At 45.5% G+C, this 9129-nt stretch overlaps 1 long non-coding RNA gene across 1 annotated transcript; it reads left to right on the top strand.

Moving 5' to 3' along the window:
- Positions 1-314: 314 nt before the first annotated feature.
- LOC108310509 lies at positions 315-8878 on the top strand. The gene is made up of 3 exons (XR_001827782.1): positions 315-515; positions 5631-5811; positions 7468-8878. It is a non-coding gene; the product is annotated as an uncharacterized LOC108310509 (long non-coding RNA).
- Positions 8879-9129: the final 251 nt, after the last annotated feature.

The raw sequence follows: 9129 nt of genomic DNA, 5'->3' as shown, positions 1-9129 counted from the left end.
TGTATGTTCAGTGAGCAGTGACTGAAGCTGCCCCCAAGAAGGAAGGCTGTGCTTTCTAAACATGCGTACGTCTTAGCAGTGTCTGCTTTTGTTTAGTGGAGACTGAAGCTGAAACCGGAAATTTCTAGGTCAGCTATACTTCACTCTAATAAAAGAAAAGTCTAGCCAAAAAGAACAGCAAAACTATGGCCTGGGCTTTTTGGAGTGTCTTGTCTGATTACCCAATTATTGTAGCTCAGATTAGGAAGGGATTAACCCCTGAGGTTGGACAGATGGAGAACACTATTAAAATACCCCATGTGGGGTTTCAGAGTGAGCAGCAAAGTGACCACCTGTCCCTGTTTCTTGGGTCAGTCTGCCCTCATTTAGAGTCTGAAGATCACTGTCTTTGATGTCCCTGTGTGAAGAAACTGAATAGCACAGGAAGCAAGCAGGGGCCCCACCCCTGTCTGGCCCAGAAGCACTGCTCTCCTGAGTCTCTGTCCCTACCTGGAGCCCTGCCCTAGACTGACCTGGTAAGGAATATTCATCTGAATTACAAGTGATTTTAGGGTTGTTATCTCCCAGGGCCCTTGGGAACAGTCTGGGGATACTTTATGAGACTGTCACAGACAGAAAGGTTTCCGTTTCAGACCTCCCTTTTCCTTTGATAACTATTGAAGAAGTCGGTACCTCCTCCTTTCTTGAACCTCTGCATTTCAGGGGCTCCATTGGGACTGTTTCCTTTTAAGCGTTCTCAGAAGCTGTGGAAGAGTGAAGTGAGATCTGTGTCTTCGGGCCTTTTTGCCCCTGCACTGGGGAGGTTGGGACAGTCCCTCTCTAGGCAGGGAGGCTGAGTGAGCTTGCCTCATGTTCCAGCCGTGAATTCACAGGCAGGAAGATGCTATAAGCAGTACATTCAATAATTAATAAGCCACTTAGTTCTGCTTCAAGCCCTTTATCTTACGGATAACGGATGTGTTCAGGAACATTAATGGTTGATGAGAAAACATTATGCCAAATAAAATATGTCGGGCAATCTTGAAATCGTCATGATTTAGCTGGGTGAGTATTTCTTCCTTATGTATCTAACTTGTGTCAATTCGAGAAAAGCGTATTGAGCACACTGAATGCCTATTTCATCCCCAGCACTGCGGAAACGTAGAATCTCAAGGTTGGCAGGGTCTTCAGTCCCAAAATTGTGTAAGCAGCCAGCCATTCATGATTGGAATGCTTCCGGGGAAAGCACCTCACTCACCCAGAGGCAGCTTACTCCACGTCCCAACAATCCCACTAGAGATTTTTTTTTAGAGCTGTTTTTTTTAAATCTTCACAGCTTCTGTCCCTTAGTTCTAGTTATACTCCTGTATTGAGCAACTTTTGTGGGCTCCATACAGTTCCAGGTGGTTTTCACGCATTCAGTTATTTAATCTCCAGAGTCATCATATGAAGTGGGGTCTCCCCATTTTACAGATCAGGAAACTGGCACAAAGAAATTAAATGATATGCTCAAGATCAGTAACTAGTGAGTGGCAAAGCATTCTGGCTCCATTAGTATATCTTCTTCTTCTTCCTCTTCCTCCTCCTCCTCCTCTTCCTCCTCCTCCTCCTCCTCTTCTTCTTTTTCTTCTTCCTTCTTTCCCCCCCTTCTTCCTCCTCTTCTTCTTCTTCTTTTTCTTCCTCTTCTTCTTCCTCTTCTTCTTCTTTTAGAGATGATGTCTCATTCTGTTGCCCAGGCTGGAGTACAGTGGTGTGATCTCAGCTCACTGCAACCTCCACCTCCCAGGTTCAACCAATTCTCCTGCCTCAGCCTCCTGAGGAGCTAGAATTACAGGTGCATGCCACCACACCTGGCTAATTTTTATATTTTTAGTAGAGATGGGTATATTTTACCATATTGGTCAGGCTGGTCTTGAACTCCTAGCCTCAAGTGATCACCCTGCCTTGGTCTCCCAAAGTGCTGGGATTACAGGTGTGAGCCGCTGCACCCCGCCTCATAATATATTTTCTTAATCACTGTTTTGATTATCTATTACTGAGTAACATACTGCTCCAAAACTTAATGGCTTAAAATGGTGATTATTTTATTTTCTCACAATTCTGTGGGTCAGATATTTTGGCAGGGCTAAGCTGTATAAATCTTCTGCTTCACACGGCATCAATTGAGGTCTTTCATGGATTGCAGTGTGATGGCCACTAGGACTGGGATGTCCAGCATGGTGTCACTCACACAAGGACAGCTGAGAGGTTCCATGTGGCTCACACCAAAGAACTAGCTTGAGCTTCTTTTCATGACAGCTGGACCCCAAAAGCAAGCATTTTAATCAGCAAAGGTGAGTGCTGCATATCAGTTCAGACTCATCCTCAGAAGTTATACACATTACATTCACATATTCTATCAGTCAAAAGAAGTCACAGAACCAGTGCAGATTCGAGCAGAGGGCAATTAAGTTCTGCCTCTATACTGGAGAACAAAAAGGAGCATGTAAAAGGGCATGTATTGTTGCATCCATGTGTAGAAACTCCAGCAACCAAGAGCCACAAAGCCGTTCTGCCCCTCTAGAAAACAAATTGATGCACACTCTACATGACATCTCTCCAGGTATTTAAAACTAGCTCTCAGGCATCTTTGAGTCTCCTGCTCTTCAAGCTTCTTCTTTCTTTAAGTGTTTCTTATAAAGTGTGGAATGGTACTGTCCCTCTCTTCTGATGTGTCCCGGAACTAAATGTCATACTCCATGGTATGCCTGGCCTGGTGAGAACAGAAGGCCCATCATCTCCTGTCTTTAAATATGGAGAAAGAATCAACAGAATTCTTGACCAGCACATAGAAGTTCTGTTACAGTACTTGAAACTCTGATGCCCCCATACCCTGTAATTGTGCAGTTGTTTCGAAAGACCAAAGTTCAATTATATTTTATGGAATGTGACCCAGCACTCTCATTCATTGATTTCATCTTCCACTGCATCCACAGTCCACTCAGCTTTCAGTCAAACCTACACTTGACTCATGACTTACCTCCTCCTTCCACAGTTTCTTCCAAGTCATCAATAAAACTGCTGGCCTGTTCATCTACAAGAAGATAGCTCTGAGAAACACCATGGAAAACCTCTCTCCGTTTTAAAATCCACTGATCTGAAACCTACATAAACTGATAAGGCAGAATTGTTCAGACAATTCTGGATCCACCAACTTGTCTATGCATCCAGCCCACATTTTTACAGCTTGACTCAGGAGCATCAAAAGAACCATCACCAGCACTGTGCTCACTCATGATCTTGGCAGCAAAAGAAATTAGGTCGGTCTGAATTTGTCTTGTTTTGTTTTAGAGACAAGGTCTCACTTTGTCACCCAGGCCAGAGTGCAGTGGCAAGATCATAGTTCACTGTAGCCTCCAACTCTTGAGCTCAAGTGATCCCCCTGCCTCAGCCTCCTGAGTATCAGGGACTATAGGCATGCAATACCATGCCCAGCTAATTTTTTTAATTTGTGTTTTTGTACATACAGGGTCTCGCTATGTTGCCCAGGCTGGCCTCAAATTCCTGGGCTCAAGTCATCCTCCTGCCTCAGCCTCCCAAAGTGTTGGGATTACAGGTGTGAGCCACTGCATCCGGTCAGGATGCTCTTACTGAGGCCCTGATGACTCCTGGCAATCACAACTTCCCTTCTCAAATAATTTCTTTAACACTCCATGCTGGAATCTCGCCCCACCTCATACCTGTTCTGCCTCAACACTGTTCACCCATTTGCAGCTTTCTGTTCTCCAGAGATAACCTCAGTGATGCAGGCACCAAATCAGTTATAACAGCAGGATCTTAGAACCTGATCCTTTTTGAATCTGGGTCAGGAGACATGAAATCAGAGCAGCAGGAGCTGCCCACTCTTTTCAAGAAACGTGGGCTTCTGCCCCTCTTCACTATTTATTTTATAGCAAGCAAAAGAAAGCCAGAAGAGTCTACCTTCAAGCTACTTACAGCGTAGCTCTAGGAGAAGGTATACATGCTAATAGTCATAATATGAAACAAAATAGAATCACTGCCTGGGTGCAGGGAACATGAGACATTATAGGGTTTATAAGACAGATTATTTACACTTGGTCAGATCACAAAAGGCTTCATGGAGGCAGTGGCATATGGAGTAGATTCTAAATAGCAGGTGGGTGCTGGCGAGGATGCAGAGAAATGGCTCTCACATCTTTGCCTGTAGACCTAGAGATTCACAGACATTCTCAGGATGTCCAGGTATTCATTTAAAATGCTTTCGCCATGCAACCTTGTGATTTCAAAGACCAAGTAGATAATCTGAACAAAAACTTGTTCAAAGTGTTAGTTAAAGGACACTGGTGTTTAATGGAACACGGACCACCAAGACTTTGTGAACATCCGCCTGATGCCAGCTGAGGGACCAGAGGGGTCTCTCAGATGTCTGATTAACACGCCCTGATTCTCCCTTCCACAATTTATGAAAATGCAAATCTTTGCCATTAACTTTGTAGATTACCAAGAGCTTGTTTTCAAGTGCTTTTTTTCTGGCTATGCCCTGCCCAGGGCTGCCTTAATTCAGCTCTTATTTCCCTCAAGCATTTCATGATTTGCATGATTGACTGTAGTTGCGCAGCTCCTGGGTGGGGTTGGGATTGCCCAGTTCGGCTCCATCTCTCACTAGTTCTTGCTTCCTTCCTCTACCCTCTGGAGCAACTGACAAATGATTCCCCACGCTCCTCCTCAGAGCCTTTTTCTTTAAAAAGGCAAGTTTTCCCTAAAAGGAATTCTCATATCAGTTGCTAATAATATACATTTCCCCTCGCATTATTATATGAAGAATTTTTTCATGACATGGGAAAATGCTTATGATAACATATCTCCCCATTCCCTTCTGAGCAAGGAAAAAGCAAGACACAATCTTGAAGCTCTACCCAGGGTAGCGTCAACCATGTAAGACATCATGCATGAAGAGAAATTTAATCAACAGTAGCAGTGGCTAGCTCTGGAATAGGATGCTGGGTGATTTGTATTCTTCTAGGAAAATTTGCTGTCGTTACCAAGTTTTCAGAGATTACCCAAAGATAGTGCATATTTGGAGCCTGGGTACCTGGGAAAATGGAAATTTTACTATTCAGAAAATTTTAAAAAAATCAAAAAGCGGGGAGCAGCCAGTGTGGAAAGGGCAGCTGCGGTTTCCTTTCCCCTCCAGTGCAGGTGGCGAGCTTGCCGATGGGTGCTCCTGCCCTCCTTATCCTGCGCTGGTAACCATTGCCTCTAAGTGGAAGCCGGAAGGTTCAAACATTTGTAAAAGGCAGACCTCAGTATTCTGACTTCTCCTCTTCCTGTTGGCAGTCTGCCTCCGTGACACACCAGCAGGATTTCTAGAAGGGCACAGAAGGCACCAGGAGGGTGGATGAGGACCCTGTGGCCTGTGAGTGCAAGTGTGAGTAAATGTGGGGCGCACCTGCTGGTTTCGGGCCCCCTACAGGTCCCCAACTCACCTTCAGCGAGTACCTGCACCGATAACCGCATTTTCTGATATAGATGGTTCCCTTTTGGCAAACTGGCAAAACTCAGCGGGCTACCCAGAGAAAGCACTCCTCTTACTACCTCTGCTAAACATTTAGCTTCTGACTAATCAATCTGAAACTATCACCCCACTGCAGCCTTTCTGCAGCTGACAGACTTGAATTCAAGAGGACGGGGAAGGGCTCCTAATATTTCCATCTGAAGTGATATTGCTGAAATTTCATAGACAAGCCTTGGAGTCATGCACACTTCTTTCGGATGTCTCAGAAGCACAACAGCTATTCACAGCTCCTCTGAGAACAGACAGGGAGTTTGTAGGTGGGTTGTACTTGAATAAGCTTCTTTCTTCCCTTCCTCCCTCCGACAGCACGAAGCACCAGAATAACTCCCTGTTACTAATGTGCAAGAAGTTTCCTGTAGGTGGTCCACGCAGACACTATTCTTTCATTTTTTAAAATCACTATAAGAGATCAGTTCTCTGTATGGAGGTAATTTCCTCCCTTCCTCCATCCTTCCTTCCTTCCTTCCTTCCTTCCTTCCCTCCCTCCCTCCCTCTCTCCCTCTCTCCTTCCTTCTTTCCTTCCCTCCTTCCTTCCTTCCCTCCTTCCTTCCTTCTTTCCTTCCTTCCTTCCTTCCTTCCTTCCTTCCTCCCTCCCTCCCTCCCTCCCTTCCTTCCTTCCTTCCCTCGTTCCTTCCTTCCTTCCTTTCTGACTGGGTCTCACTCTGTCTCCCAGGCTGGAGTGCAAAGGTGCAATCCCGGCTCACTGCAACCTCCTCCTCCCCAGTTCAAGTGATTCTCCTGCCTCGGCCTCCTGAGTAGTTGGGATTACAGGCGCCCGCCACCACACCTGATTAATTTTTGTATTTTTAATAGAGACAGGGTTTCATCACGTTGGCCAGGCTGGTCTCAAATTCCTGACCTCAGGTGATCAGCCCACCTTCAGCCTCCCAAAGTGCTGGGATTACAGGGGTGAGCCACAGCATCTGGCCTGTATGCTGACAATTTCTTCTCGCACCTGTGAAAATGATGTAGGGATCAGGTGGCATGAGGGGCCAGTTAGGAGGGCTCCTGGTGGTTTGGGCTCGGGGGTAGCAACAGAGAGAGCAGGAGGTGGTGATGTGTCTTAACAGACCACGTTCTCAGACCTCGTTGTCAGTGACGACCATAAACATGATGTTGACAGAGCCACTTACATAGCCGGATGTGACATCTGTGATAACATAGTGACTATGTCTGCATCTAGTCACTAATATTCAAAGCTATTTACTGAGCTCAGGAAAGCAAACTAAGACACAAGCCCTATCCTCAAGTAGCTTACAGAATCTAGGACAGAGGTTTTGCCTATGACCAGGTAGAACAAGTGCCATTTGAAAGGCACAATTCAGTGGGATTCAGACCCTCTAAACGAGAACGATGACCCCTGACAGGGGTAGCCGGAGTGCTTCCCTGGTGTGGGTGAGCAAATGCGGAGAGGAGGCCTTCCTAACACAGCAGAGGTCTGTGGGCAGGACAGGAATGGCTGGGCATAGGGAAGTGTGCCGTGTCCTCAAAAGGTGTGAGTGCTGATTCGGGCTGGAGGGCAAGACTCACAAAGGAGTAGTTATTGGGAGGGAAAGCTTGAAGGCAGATTAAGATTAGTTTAGGGAAGGCTATAAATGCAAAATTAAAGGGTTTATTCTGTGGGGAGAGGGAAATATTTAAGTTTTGGGACAGGAGGGAGTTTATGATTGTCTGTAGGCAGGCTGATTAAAGGGGGCAAATCAGGACATGAACATGGAGCTCGGTCGCCCATCTGCTGCCAGACAGGAAGAAAGAGTAGATTCTAAAAACACTGTGGGCATCGAGCCACATTGTAATCACCTGGCTGAACGTGAAGGGTGAACAGAGGAGAGAAAAGAGAACTAAAGCGTGCTGACCTGTAATGACTAGGGCAGTTGGGAGTTGCTGTTGATTTCTCTCCAGTTGAATTTCAGGTGCATCTGGCACAGGAGGGTCGAGGTGGCCAGCGGGCATGTGGAGACGCATAGCTAACACTGGGGAAAACCAGACTGGAATAATTCTCTGAGCCTTCTTTTTAGAGACAGCAGTCAAAGCAATGGGAGTGCACGAAATTGCTGAGAAAAAATAATGAAGAACTAGAGGAGGGAAGGAAAGGGGGTAAAGGACTCATCTTATAGAGTACCCACAGCTAAGGGGAGAAGGAGATGGCTACGCAGGGGAGTGATCAGAGCTTGGTTGATAGTTCTGCTCTGCGCATCTTTAATTTGTTTGGAACTTGGTGCCACCTTGACATCATAGCTGGCTTGCTGATCTTCCAAATGACCCCCAGCTTGCTTGTCTGGGTGCCTCTCTCTACTTTACTGGGCATTATGATGCCGAAGTAACAGAATACTGTTGCCGAGAAAGATCTTTTACAAAATCTCTGTTGTACAATTAGGTCCATGAGCTCATTCATTTTCAGATTTTTTTTTTTTAAATCAGACCATGCTTTTGCACTGTGAGTCTTTCAGGTCTCTATAAATAGTATTTATGTCTTCATGGCTGAGGATCTCAAAGATATTCAACAGTATTTGAATCTTAGGCCCGAGGACATTTTGGTATTCTTTGGTCAGGAATAGCACATTTCCTTTCATGAATAGCAGCTTTGAGGGATTATATCATGATATACAAATAAAGAGGCCCTCACCTGACAAATAATCCACCATTTATGCATTGTGTACAGAACACAGTGACTGTCAAACTCGGCATGCTTCCTGTGTAGAAGAGTGTGGTAGAACCTCAGAGGAGAGAGGGTTAGGGAGAAAGAACCCCAGCTCAGATGGTGCGCGTGATTTAGGCTGCAAAGCAGGGAGGCTTTGTGGCATGCGGCATCGGTTGCGCTGGGCCCATGCTGGGCTAATGCTCTGCTGGTGAGTTTTGAAATTCTTAATACTTTTTGAACAAGGAGCCCTGCATTTTTATTTTTCACTGAGCACTGCATATGATCTATCCAGTCCTGCTGCAGAGCTTAACACATGTCTGACTAATAATCAGAGAGGTCAATGGGGTCTCTTTTAGAAATAACGTTTGAAGTGGCTCTATAGGTCCTGCAAGCTGGGACTGCAGGATGTGACCCCATGGGCTTCCCCGATGGTGGTTCACTGGGGCCAGCCTGGGAGGGGCAGGCGTTCTGCAGACCGTGGCACTGGGAGCTCTACCTTTGAGGCCAGTGTCTGAGCAACAGCTGCTCACTCTGCATGGCCAAAGAATTTAGCTGCAAAAATCTAATTTGAAACTCCCTAATTAAACTAATGAAGTCAGAGCATTTTAATCTGTTCTTGGTGCAGCCCTGTGTCTAATCCCAGAATAAATAGATAATTGTGACTTAGTGGCATATGTGTGCTGTTTGTGTGCTGCTTTTTTTTTTTCTTTTTTCTTTTTGTGGTATGTAAGCCAGGCAACATCTCTATATCCTTTTTTAAAAGCTTGGGAAAGAAACTGATTTTCTTTAGCCAAATGCAATGTTTGAAAGGAAAGAAAGATGTAGTGCCTTTAAAATCAATCGCGCGTCTATTTCACCATCCTTTACTGACTGCCATAAACAAGTCATGCCCAGTAGTCCCTATTCCTGAAAGATCCTATTTGATCCTCAAATT

This window comes from Cebus imitator, unplaced genomic scaffold (assembly GCF_001604975.1).
Source record: "Cebus imitator isolate Cc_AM_T3 unplaced genomic scaffold, Cebus_imitator-1.0 Scaffold103, whole genome shotgun sequence".
Classification (NCBI taxonomy): Eukaryota; Metazoa; Chordata; class Mammalia; order Primates; family Cebidae; genus Cebus; species Cebus imitator.
The sequence above is the reverse complement of the archived record's forward strand: the minus strand, read 5'-3'. Positions and strand labels throughout refer to the sequence as shown.